General features: G+C 43.3%; 1 long non-coding RNA gene across 2 annotated transcripts; it reads right to left on the reverse strand.

Annotated features, from left to right (window-relative positions):
• Positions 1–9,613: 9,613 nt before the first annotated feature.
• LOC116882193 lies at positions 9,614–12,388 on the reverse strand. Of its 2 annotated transcripts, none has more exons than XR_004385576.1 (2): positions 12,130–12,388; positions 9,614–10,256 (listed from the first exon to the last, which is right to left on the reverse strand). It is a non-coding gene; the product is annotated as an uncharacterized LOC116882193 (long non-coding RNA). The 2 variants fall into 2 exon arrangements; XR_004385577.1 differs by having other exon boundaries at positions 12,118–12,388.
• Between the last annotated feature and the right edge of the window lie 640 nt (positions 12,389–13,028).

Here is a 13,028-nt window from a genome sequence, read left to right on the forward strand (position 1 = left end):
CTTTGAGGGGACTTAGAAATTTCTAAGTGACTAGGGTTCTAGCTATTCTGAAATATAATAATGTAATATTGGTGGAATTCACTTTACTAAGAGCCATCTGACCAGAATCCACTCCTAGAAGGAATCTAGTGGGTAGTACAGACTTTAATCCAAAGATAAGATATCTAGGAGGTGACTGGAAAATGCTCCAGAAGTTAGTGAACCTCCCCTAAGATCCTAGGAAGGGAGTGGGATTTAGACAAAACAAAGTACTGTGCTCAGTTAGGTGGGACTGAGACTTATGAATAAATAAATTTATTTATAAAGGAGTCCAGTCTCCAAGATAGTGAGAGCAGCAGGCAGCTTCCAATCTGTATGGTGCTTAATAGGAACTCTTTGTCTGCACCCATGCCCTGGGGGATGTGTCCTGTGTTGGGATTCAGAAGGGGAGATTCCAGTGCCAGGTGTGCCCTGGGAAGGTCGGATTGCCAGACGGCTAAGTGTATGGACTTCATTAGCATGACCTTAGCAGTTAGTAAACACCTTAAAGGATGGTAGAGAGGTAAAGGAGATAATGTTTTAAAGTACTTTAGTGTACTGACTGGTACATCATTCCATAAATTCCACTACTAGAAAGCTACTCTCAGATTCTGCGTGGTGCCTCTACAGTTCTTAACCCTTTGTGTGCTGCTGGATCTCTCTGACAGTAGAGTGAAGCCTGGTGACCTTGTCTCAATATTTTAGAAATGCAACTGTAAAATAGAAAAATGTACAGAAAAAAATGGAAATTTGTAAGCCAAAAAAAAAAAAAAAGAAAAAAGGAAATGCAGTTGTATGGCATATGACTATCAAAGTAGCAAAAACAACATTTTTGATATAGTAATATGTATTTCTTAGATTAACGCATTAAATAAGATTTAGTGGTGTCTCTAATACCATTCATTTCAAAGTAGTGATGAACATATGATATTTTAAGATGTCTGCTGAAAGTTGATATGAAAATATCCAGAATTTCTATTGTTGATCAGGGCAGTGATATTGCTAATATCACTGTGATTTGTTGCTTACTTTCATTATTGAATGCAATTTGTTAATTTTAGTTGGAGTTTAATCAGATTGAGAGGTAATTTGTTTCCCATCCAGATTCAGGGACCTCTTGAATTCTTTGTAGAATGAATGACCGTTTCCCATGACTTAGGAGTTCTAATGCTAAAATTGGGACAGTCCCATGCAAGCCTGGATAGTTGGTTTCTTAGCGAACCCAGCTTAAGCATCCCTGTTCTGGAAGCTCTGTGATAAGATGTAAATTTCTTTCTCCAAGGCATCCTATTACCCCACTTATTACCTTTTCATCTATCAGGAGGAATTAGAATTAGCTTCAGTGACCTGATTTACCAAGTGATATAGTTCCTTTAAATCTACTCTGTTTTAATTTTTTAAACACTTTCTTGATTTTAATTTTCAGTGGACTCCATTGTGTTTTTACTGTTGCTGTTGGAAGCTGGCAAGTTCATTACTAATTACAGCATAACAGTGGTTGTTTCAAATCTAAACCTGTGCCTTTTGATTAGAGAAGTCAGAAAGCCATGTCCAGCACAGGTGTGCACATGGAAAAGCTGAATAGGGCCATGGCAGCGAGGGGTAGAGGAGGTGGATGCCCACAGGGATGCAGGGAGGCCCTTTGTTTCTGATGTCCCCATGCTTTTTTTTAGCACAGTCATGCAAAGGGGCCCAGTGCTAAGTAAGATTCATGGGACTTAGGCTCCTGGCTTGCACCTGTCATTCACTGGCTGTGTGACTCAGTAGAAGTCAGATCACTCCTCTGAGCCCCTGAAATTCCTTCCAATGTCCATATCTTCCGGTTGTCAATCTGAGAAGCCATACCTTTAGTGTCCATTCATCTGGGAAGTGTCATCCCTCAGCATCCTCTTTCTAGATGGAGGAAAGGAAATATACAAGGGCGCATGTCCCTCCTCACTCCCCACTTTGAGCCAGGTCTCAAAGTGCCATTGGTGGTGGTTCATGGAGCTTCTGGCTCCTGGGCTATAGGCTCCCCATAAGGAATGCCATGGAGTATTCATGGAGAACCATTGGTATTCAGCCCAAGTGGGTTATTTGGGACAGCTCTCTGTGGAGATTGATATTCCTGTGTATGGCTGTAAAAATGAGTGGGCCTACTGGTTTTAACTGTTTAGCTTCTGACGGTTGGTTGAACATTTTATCTGATGAATAAAGACACCTCACTCTGGCTCCAAGTGCCTCATCGAGTCATGGCTGTCACTAAGGGGTAGGGCTGAGCCACACCTAAGGCTTCCATATCCCATGAGGGATGTTTTTAATTGTATTCTGAATGGAATCATGGCGTTTTTTTGGTGGGAAGAAGAAACAAAACAAACATTTTTTTTTCAAGTCACAAAAATAAATGTTTATTGGAGAAAATGTAGACAATTATAAAAAGGTACCAGGATAGCACCATGCAGTGATAACCACTGTTAAGTAAGATGCTGGTATCTAGTCTTCTAGGTAACAGATGTGAGAGAAAAGCCATCATGGAATATCTGAAGGAATTTCTGAATGTATCTACTCCAGAAACTCTCTCTACCAGCCAGCGAGCTTCATTCTGAAATTTAGTAGTATGTGCTGACTCCTCAGAGCTGTTTACTTAAGAAGAAAAGAATTCAGTGGGGAACGCAAGCCTTATCAGAGGAGCTAGGGTGTGTAGCTGGATACGGGAATGTTCAGTTGGGACACTTTCTGTTTGCACACCGTCTTTTGGTGACATCTATTTGTAAAAGTGTAAAGTCTAGGGGTGCCTGGGTGGCTTAGTCAGTTAAGTGTCTGACTTAGGGTCAGGTCACGATCCCAGGGTCCTGGGATCGAGCCTGGCATCAGGCTCCCTGCTCAGGGGGAGTCTGCTTGTCCCCCTCTCTCTCCCTTTGCTCCTTCTCCCCAGTTCATGCTCTCTTTCTCTCTCTCAAATAAATAAATAAAATCTTTAAAATAAAATAGAAGTGTAAAGTCTAAGGTACTGTATTAATTTGAGTGAGCTAGGTTATGTTTTGGTAATAAATTAACCCCCAGATCTCCGCGGTTTAACAACAGGAGTTGACTCGCCTCACTTGAACACTTTTGGGAATGCAAAATCATGACTAGGTTTCTGAAGATGTCATTTTTCTACGAGACTGTCAGGAATCTGTTTGACCTGTCCGGCTTCCTGCCTCCCTTTCTGTGGCCACTTTCTCCCTGTGCAGAGAGACTAAGTTTATTTTTCTCTCTTCATCACAGTGCTGCTGCCTGTGTGATCCCTTCAGCTTCTCCTGTGCGCCTCCAAACTGGCAGCCAAGAAGGGCCAGGCTCCTCATTCCCAGCACCCAGGCTTATTTTCATAATTCTCTCCTTACATGGGCTGCGGCTTGGGGGCACCGTGGGCTTGCGCAGTCCTGTCCCAAGTGCCTGGCTCAGGGGGCCCCATCGCAAGTTTGAGGTTATTATGGCTCGTGCATCTCAAGGGCAATCCCTGGTTTGAAACCAAGGGAAAGTCTTGGAGTTGGAATGAGGACACCAAGCTGGGAGCTGAGTAGGAGGGGGACCGTGGGGAGTTGCCGTGTGAGGAAGGTCATGTGCTCAGAAGGAAAGCAGATGGGGAGAACTTCCCCGAAGCGGCGTGCTGAGACCATGTAAAGGGGCTGCCAGAAGTTAACTCTACTCACAGCGGGGAAATAGCCTAGGCACGCGGCAAAGGAAATACAGGGAATTACAAAGGTTAAAGAGAACAACAAAGTTCGCTGGTCCTTTGTCCCTGGTTGGTAGTTAGATGAGTCTCTTCTTTAGGGAGTAGCCAGGTCAACCCAAACCTCTCCCTTTTATACTAAGGCCTTACTGAACTTACCTCTTCCATCATTGGTTGTCCCTGCTCGAGTATTTGATCTACATGGAAATTACCCTCCCTTAGCCAGGGCTGGATCAGAGAGTGAGAACAGACTGGCCTTGTGTGTTCTCTGGACCAGCATTTTCTGATCTAGGCCATCCAAGTTCAGGGCTTGGGAAAGGGGGGGATGTCTCCTAACTGGGAACACTCAGCTTCCTACAGGAAACACCATTTGGGCCATTTCTTATAAGAAGACTTCACATTAGTGTAATTTTGTCTCCCCAGAATGCAGGCTCCAAGTAGTCATTCTGGTCCTGACATACTTAAAGCAGAAAACTTTCTTGTGCTGTAAATGTCCTATTTTGGAGGATGTAATACTTCCAAAAGGACAGAACAAATCTATGTGTTCAGTTTCTGACTTTCCATGTAACTCTGACTTTTCTCTCCTTTAAGTCACTCGATCACCCTCCTTTATATCCTCTCCATTTTGGAAATGATAGTTTCCATTTCTGAGAAAAATCTCTCCAACTAAATTTCCACCTTAGTTGCCACCAGGCTTTGTTTGCTGATCAGGTCACAAAGGTTTCTGGAAGCGAAATCAGACATATTAGTGTTTGTGAGTAAAGTTGTTTAGCTCTATATCTATGTATCTGTGATATCTGCTGCAAGATGAGAATGAGTTAAATTGATCTTTAAGTGTTGAACAGCTGTGTCTCCTGAACCATTTCAGACATTTCTTCTGAACTTATCACTTCATGTCATAAGTTGGTCAACTTTTGTATTTTCACTACACACCTTTTTTTTTTTTTTTAAACTTCCAATATGGTTGCACGTACCCCAGCCAGAAAACTCACTTCACACCGGATCAGATTCCCTGGCACTGAGCATCTCTAGGACGGAGTTGGAATGAGTTCTTGTATACGAGTAACGTCTTGAGGATTTGTTGATTTTGGAGGTAATGTTTGATTTGTCTCTGAATCCATTGTTGGAAACACATCCATTTACTGTCTGTAGACTGGAGAGCTTTATAAATGTAATTTGAGAACATAGCTTCCACCACCCAATAATGCTTCTGGGCTTTTACTGTATGGGATTGTTACCTTCAAAGGGGAAAATGACCCCACAGCACATCTGAGTCTGCATCAGAGAATTGTGTTCCAGGGTCCCTTCTCTACGGGTCCCCAGATGACTTGGTGGGCGGGGTTATAATGTAAACAGATGTAGTGGGTTGAGCTGTGGCCTCCAAAAGTTCTGTCCACCTGGAATGTGACCTTATTTGTAAAACAGGTCTTTGCAGATGTCATTGAGGTAAAGATCTTGAGATGAGATCCCTCTGAATTATGGTGGGCCCCAAACCCAATGGCAAGCCCTCAGAAGAGAAGAGAAGAGAAGGGATACAGATATAGACACACAGAGAAGGCCATGTGAAGATGGAGGCAGACTGGAGTTATGTTCCTATAAGCCAAGGAACACTGGGGTTACCGGCAGGTGCCAGCAGCAAGGAGAGAGACCAGATGACTCTCCCTCAGAACTTCAAGAAGGAATCAACCTTGCTGATATCTTGATTTCAGATTTGTGGTCTTAAGGACTTTCAAGAACACATTTCTGTTGCTTTAAACCATGGATACTGTGGTAATTTATTATGACAGCCCTAGGAAATGAATATAATGGAGGTTGTCAAGTGAAATATTTAACATAAAGAACATGTTACTTAAAGCAAGGGTTGGCAAACCTTAATGCCATGGGCCAGATCTGGCTGCTGCCTAGTTTGTAAATAAAGTTTTATTGGAACACAGACATACTCATTCATTTATGTATCATTTCTGGTGCTTTTATGTCATGATGTCAGAGTTGAGTGGTTGCGACAGAGACTGTAAGACTGACAGTGATTAATACATGTACTAATATATTTTTTGTGCAAATACAGATTTACTTAATAGAGAGACAGCGATGGGGAATAGGGAATTTTATAGTGATTTCCTCTCGTCAGCCACCCTTAACACATCTGCTTTGAAAGTCTATGTGTTCGTATTTCCATTTATTTTGAGTCATATCTCTCCTATAGAAGTGGAGATATTGATTAAAAGAAAGTTCAACAGAAACAACTGATCTATAGGATTTGTGTAGCCTCAAGGTAGATTGTTAGTTCATCTCCTCATTTTGGGTTCTCGGACTTAATGTGAATTGGAAGCATTATTAGGTTGGTAGGATTGAGTAAGCAATAAACATCCTCTTGGAATAAGGGAGAGAGCTATCTATCATTGTATTGAAGGTTTGTCTTTCCCAGATAATCCTGGGTGCTTTTTATTTGATTAGCAATGAAGAGCAATTGGATGGGCTTTCTCTCTAAATGTGTGAAGGTCTCCTTTCTCCTGAACAGGAGAGGCAGTAACTGAATGCAAGTAGCACACACCCGTACCTTATTTATTTATGCTAATATAGTACATAAAAAGGCATTACCGCTGTGTGAAGAAGTCATCCTCGGTGATGACACATGCTTTTCTCCTAACCTTTTTGCCTTTTCTAAGCCTTTTAAAGTTTTCTAGGGAAATAAAGATTTAAAAAGTTGGTCATTGACCTTCCATTGAACACTTCTGACTGCCTTTGAAAAAGACTCCTCTTGCAAAATTTTTTCATGTCTCTTGAAAATCTGCTTCAAGGGATTATTCAGGGAAATAATCATGGAGGTTCAAACATTGTTACAAAGATGTTCATCAAAGCACAGTTTACAGCGATGAATAATGACAAAGAACCTAAACTTAAATTTGAAACAACAATAGAAAATGGGTTAAATAAATGCTTTTGTCCTGTGAGCTTACCAAAGAATATTTAATGACAGAGAAAGATGCTCTTGGTATATTTTGAAGTGGGGAAAAGGCAGAAAACACATCAGATGTGTGGTATAGAAGAAGCACACAGGTGATCAGGTCAACGTTTTCGGTATTTTTTAAATAGTTTTGCTTATCTCTATTTCCTAATGGTTTTTCAAAGAATATTTTTATGATAAGAAGAAAGAAGAGTTAGCTTCAGATGAGCAGACTGTCCTACCCAATACTTCATTGACAGTTAAGAATATTGGTTGATAGAAAAGTAACTTTCTTCTCCTTTTGCTTCCCAGAAGAGCTGAGAAAGTACTTAAATCATTGCTTGCTAGCAGAGTACCTTTGGACAAGTGACTTTCTCCCCTGAGTCTTGGGTTTCTTCATCTGGAAATGAGAGCTTTGAATTCACTGAATCCGGTTACCTATGACTAAGAGTGACATGACACACTGTTTAGATCAGCCTTCGTCAGGCTAACTTGCTCACTAAGAAATGCGCACTCAAAATGGGAGATAGGTCAGTTGTTGAGGCGGGTGTCAGCCACCCCCAGCCCTTAGACCCTGCGCAAGGCCTGCTGGGTGCCTGAGCCCTTGCTTCCACTGACGCAGAAAGCCTACTTCCTTGACTGGCTTGGGAGTGTTGGGTCAGATTGGTCCTTTTATGAATGGGGTTTCCTTAATCCTCTTTGTCTTGATTAAGCTGTGGCAATGCATTTTCTTAGGGGAAAAAAAAATTTACTTTTAAAATTTAATTTGTACTAAGTGGCCCCAGGCAAAGAGAGGCTGCAATAAACTTGGTGTCAATTTCATGTTTTGCCAAAGTTTGTGAAGTGCTTTGTTTTAGAAGAACTTACCATTTCTCTGTTGGGATAGGTAATCATCAGACTGGCAAGTAGTTTTCAGAAAATAGTAGTTTTCAGAAAATAGAAGCCTTAGTAGTTTTCAGGAAATAGAAGCCTTAAGTATTTACATTTGGCCTTTATAATTTTTATTGTGTTCACTTCAATGGGGCCATTCTTTTCTCTCTCTCTCTTTTTTTAAGATTTTTATTTATTTATGTGCAGAGAGAGACACAGTGAGAGAGGAACACAAGCAGGAGGAGTGGGAGAGGGAGAAGCAGGCTTCCCGTTGAGCGGGGAGTCCGATGCGGGGCTCAATACCAGGATTCTGGGATCATGACCTGAGCTGAAGGCAGACACTTAACGACTAAGCCACCCAGATGCCCCTAATGGGGCCATTCTTTTTTTTTTTTTTTAAGATTTTTATTCATTTATTTGACAGAGATCACAAGTAGCTAGGGAGGCAGGCAGAGAGGGGGACGGGGAAGCAGGCTCCCTGCTGAGCAGAGAGCCGGACATGGGGCTTGATCCCAGGACCCTGGGATCATGACCTGAGCTGAAGGCAGAGGATTTAACCCACTGAGCCACCCAGGTGCCCCTAATGGGGCCATTCTTTTTTCTGTCTGCCCCTTTCTATGTCCCTTACCTGCATCCCAACATTCCCTGGCACTGCCCAGATGAAAGATATTCTCTTATAATGTGTTGAACTGTAAGTTCCTTCAGGATAGGCATTGTGATATTGTATCCTGTTCCTGCCCTGCCCAGGTTGTACATAGTGACCAATAAGAGCTTTCGGTATGAATTAAAGAGCGTTACAGCTGGCTCTTCCAGATGGGGCCCTGTTTCCTAAAGGCAGAGTCTTCCTAATAATGTGATATTTTTACCTTATATGATTTCTTGTTTTTCTTGAAATTATAATCAACCAAGTACAAGAACAGGACGCACTTTGATGCATGAATATGCTGAAACATTCTTGACGTTGGAGCAGGGATGTTGAGAAAAACAGTTCCTAGGACGATTCATTCATTCAGTCAACACATAATATTCATGGAATTGAGGCAGCTCAGTCAGAACAGAGTGAGGACTTTTGGTGTCTGTGGTGTAGGCATCAAGATGGGAAGGGAGATGAGAAAGAGAAGTGACACACAGACTCTGGTGTATCCATCCATCCATGCATCCATGCATCCATCCAACAGAGATGAAGCGATAGCCTACTCAGCTTTCAGTACTGTTATCGGCGCTGGGAGCAGGGTATGATTAAGACAAGCAAAGTTACATACTTTGTAGAAGGCAGAGCTTATAATAAGTGGGAGATGCAGACAATGGAGTAATTAAATACTGTCATTTCAAACAAGGAAAGAAAATGCTGGGGCTCCTAGGTGGCTCAGTTGGTTGAGCATCTGACTCTTGGTTTTGGCTCTGGTCACAATCTCAGGGTCACGGAGTCAGGCTCTTTGCTCATCGTGGTCTGCTAGAGATTCTCTCCCTCCCTCTCTCCCTCTGCTCCTCCCCCTGCTCATGCACGCGCGCTCTCTAAAATAAACAAAATCTTAGGAAAAAACCCAAGGAAAGAAAATCCTATGAAGAAAAATAAAACCATGTAAAGGGATGGAGGCTGATGGAGACATTGAGGGAAGGCTCTGTGGGAAGGTGGCCTGAAGAGAGACTAGAAGGGGTGAGAGGCAGGAGAATGCTGGACTGGCATCAGGCTGCAGTCTCATTTTAACTCCACCACTGTCTGTGCAACAGGGACCAACTCCCTCAGTGGCCCTCCCACCTGACTCCTGATGAATTTAAGTAGGGTGTGTGACTGTACACTCAAGACGAATGTATTATCATTAATAATGTTGAAGGCCTGTTGCGTGATTTGCGTCAGGGACCTATGGAAGGATGGTGTGTGGGGGCGCTTTTACTATTCGCTGCTCCTTCATGGCTGAAGGCAGCCAAGCCCAGCCTTCCTGGCATGGTCCACCTCTCCGAGGAGAACTTCTCAAAACACAGGGACTGAACAAAAGGAGGGATGCTTAATCTCTGCATCGGATGGAGCGTGTTTGTGTGGGGGTGGGGGTGGGAGGGTCTCCCAGATGGGACAGAGACACCCAGCCATGTTTCCCAATGCACACTAGAAGAGTTTATTCAAAAACAACGCATTCAGTACTGTGTTTGGCACATGAGGCAACGAGGCAGGCATATTCACATGGAACAGGTACATCTGGGGAGCCGTCGAAGCAGATCACTGCGTTTTTCTTCACGCACTACAGTCATAAGATACACACGATCACCTCTACAAAAGAAAGACGGTTATCCTTGTTTACCAAGAAGGCAGAAGCTATTTACATGTTCCTCAGTCCAGCAGCGCTGGCTCGTTTCAGGTCTCCGTGGCCCCGTCTGTCTGTCACCTTGTTCCTCAGGACAGCTGAGGCTGCCCGTCCCAGGGGAGGGGGTCTGATCCGAAGGGCCGCAGCTTCTCCCCAAGAGCAAGGATGCTTCTGATGTAGTTGAGAAGGAGCGAACTCCTCAATGCCAGTCTCTCAGCGTAAAACGGCATTTTCCAAAATAAATGCATCAAGTGTGTGAGGGGAGGGTTAGGGTTGTGACAATATAAGAAGCATCTCTTTTCCCTGACGCATGCTTCTTGCTCATTTCTTCAGTAACTTAGATTCACTCTTCTCCCACCCTTTGGTTTCATCATCACTCTGAAAAGAGCTTTGTTCCTCCTTCTACCTTGGTATAACATTCTTTAAAAGGATGCTGTAATGAAGTGGTGAAACCAAGTAGGTCAATTGAGAGAAGGTATCACAAACATTCTTTTGTCTTGATCTCTGATTTACGCTTTACAATGGGTTGTCAGTTTCCCGTCTAAAGAACGGAGGCAGCATGGTGTGCTCTAGTAGAGTCAGCGGTTGGCGGACCCGGGACTCTAACTGCAGTGAACTAGCTGGGCGGGTAAATAGTTTCCTACCTTCCGGACCTCAGCGGTCTCATCACCATGTTGAAGATGTTGATCTGGAATCTAGACCTGAGATAATGTCTATAGCTGGGATGTTCTGCTCTGCGCGTAGTTGACTCTCCTCTGTGAGCATACGAGGCTGCGTGGTGATGGTTCAGTATTTTTGTTCTGTGTCCTGGGAGGATTTCAGCACTAATTGCTGATGCTTGGTGATTGGATCTCAAATCATCAATAAACCCCTCCCAGGGCTCTTGGCTGTAAGGCTGCTTTTTGCATAATAAGGGCTTAGATTTGGATTTTGAAATGTGGTTAAAGGGTGTTTTGACATGGAGACCAATTATTCTAAGCCTTGCAAAATGATCTAGGTTCCAGATTTCAGAGGGAAACCTCCCCTTTCCTTTTTGTAAGTACTTCAGTGACTTTATTCCACGTCTGCACGTTGATCAAACCTCTCTCCTCATCTCTCATCTACCAATTTTTCTAACCTACTTCCTTAGCTAAAAATATTGTGGGAGTGACTGGTTCCTCAAGGCTGGTTTTGCTGTGAATTTGTTCAGAATAAAATGGGGCCTACTGTCAAGTCCTTTCTGCTTGTAGCTATGGACTTATCTCTTTGGTGTCCACAAAAAAACAGGGAATGAAGGTATATTTTGTGCCGAGGCTACATGCAATTTGTTGAATACAGAAAAACCTCTGAGCGGGTACCTGATTTATTGAAAACAAAAGGTAGCTTATTCAGTATAAAGAAGCAAGCTCGTTTCTAAGACTGTTAAAGAGTGCAGAAAACAGAGGGATACCCTGGCCTTTTAAACATAAGATAGACAGTGTTCAAGTTGAGTTTCAAACATCTGTAGTCTAGAAATGCCTTACAGACCCTGAAGGATATTTTACTACAGTAAGGAAAGTAGATTTTCTCTGTTATGATCTAATTTTGATTTACTACATACAGAATAAAAGCCCATGTCCACTTATGATGTTTAAGGAATTAAATCCATTTTTTTTCCAGTGTTGTCTTCCAAAGGATTGAATCAAATCTACCTAAGAATGATTTCCATCAGAAAAACCTTTAATTAGCAAACAAAGCTTGTTCTGTGGCTCACCAGAGTGTCTGATTTCTAAACACTCTGTTAAGTAGGGCATTCACTTAGAGCCAGTGGGAGGAAGAAGGGAAGTTGTAGTACTACTGCTCAATGCCCAGGGAACGTCAGTGGCCAAACGTTTGTTGGTAGTTTTTCCTGGGGTCCAGCCTTACACTAGCATAGCTAAGGGCGAGGCGTTGCCTGATGGCTCCCTCTACAAAGTTTACCCATTAGTGTTCTTATCTGTGGTCTTTATTGTCCATTAGAAACTTTCTGTGGGCAAAAAACCCCAGCCAAGTGCATACTCAAGCCTTGGGCATGAGGCTTAGCAGATGTCCCTTGGTGGGACAGAGACCTTTGAACCATGGAGCCTCTGCAGGTGTGGTGGGGCCAGCTGAAACTACTGGATGGATGTCTGTTCTTCCCCTGTTCCTGTGCAGGCACTGATTTCTGGGTGCTGTGTCAGAGAATGAGGAGCAAGTGAACCGGAACATGAGAGATTTGGGGAAACGGGCAATGGGCTATAGGATATAAGGAAAGATCAGCCAAACATGGTTGGAACTGGCGGTTAAAGAACGTTTACCTGGGAGCTCACCCGAAGGACGGAGTGGTCTGTTGAGAGGTTCTTAAGAGTCACATGGCTAGGAAATATTTTGCACATCTTAGAGTCCTTAGCCTCAAGGACCCAATAGTATACTAAAAAGTAGTAGATTTAACCGAAGTAGAAATGCCTCCTTGCGGGGAGGGGGCACTTGGGAGTTTCTCCAAAGCCGCTGCTAGCCTCTCCTTTTCGGTTCTTTCTGACTCAGAAGATGCTCAGGCAGTCCCGGGCTTGAGCCAACTCCTAGTGGCTCCTGAAAATAAGTTGTTACATATTCACCTGGTTAACGGCAAGTTAGTAGCTTGCAACGGTCAATGCTGAGAGTATTGGTACCATGGGGATCAGCAGGTGCTATAGGTCAGGGCTCCCCCTTCTCCAGAGCCAGCTGTTACGTGTTTAGCAGCGCGCCAAAGAGCTACGATCGTCTGAGTTCCCCAGAAAGAAAATCAAAGGAGCCCTTTAGCGTCTCTGATGATGTATAATTTGAAGGCTTTGCATGTGCACAGCTGGCAAAAGGAGCCTGACCAAAGCTTCATTAGCCGGTGGCACCTTACCAGCAGAGGCTGGCCCAGGGCAGCCAGGGACCGCTAGCTCAGTTGCTCCTGGAATTTTATACTCAGTTGGTCTTAGAATTTTAACTTCTTGCATTTCCTTTTTTTGATTGGTTTTATTGTAACCTGAGGATCTTTGCATTTGGGGCATTACCTGTCGGTTGAGAAATCAGACCCCTTCAGGAATAGTTTAGGCTCTGGGAATGACATCCAAGTAGAATCTGAATGAATCATTTAACTTCCCTGTTTCTCAGTCTATCCATTTGTAGAGATGAATGACCTGAGATCTGCCTCTTCGTCTGAAATATCAAAAGTGAACTATAAACTGCTGGCCTTGGGGTA

The sequence above is a fragment of the Lontra canadensis genome, unplaced genomic scaffold (genome assembly GCF_010015895.1).
Source record: "Lontra canadensis isolate GAN:19392208 unplaced genomic scaffold, GSC_riverotter_1.0 scaffold82, whole genome shotgun sequence".
Lineage (NCBI taxonomy): Eukaryota > Metazoa > Chordata > Mammalia > Carnivora > Mustelidae > Lontra > Lontra canadensis.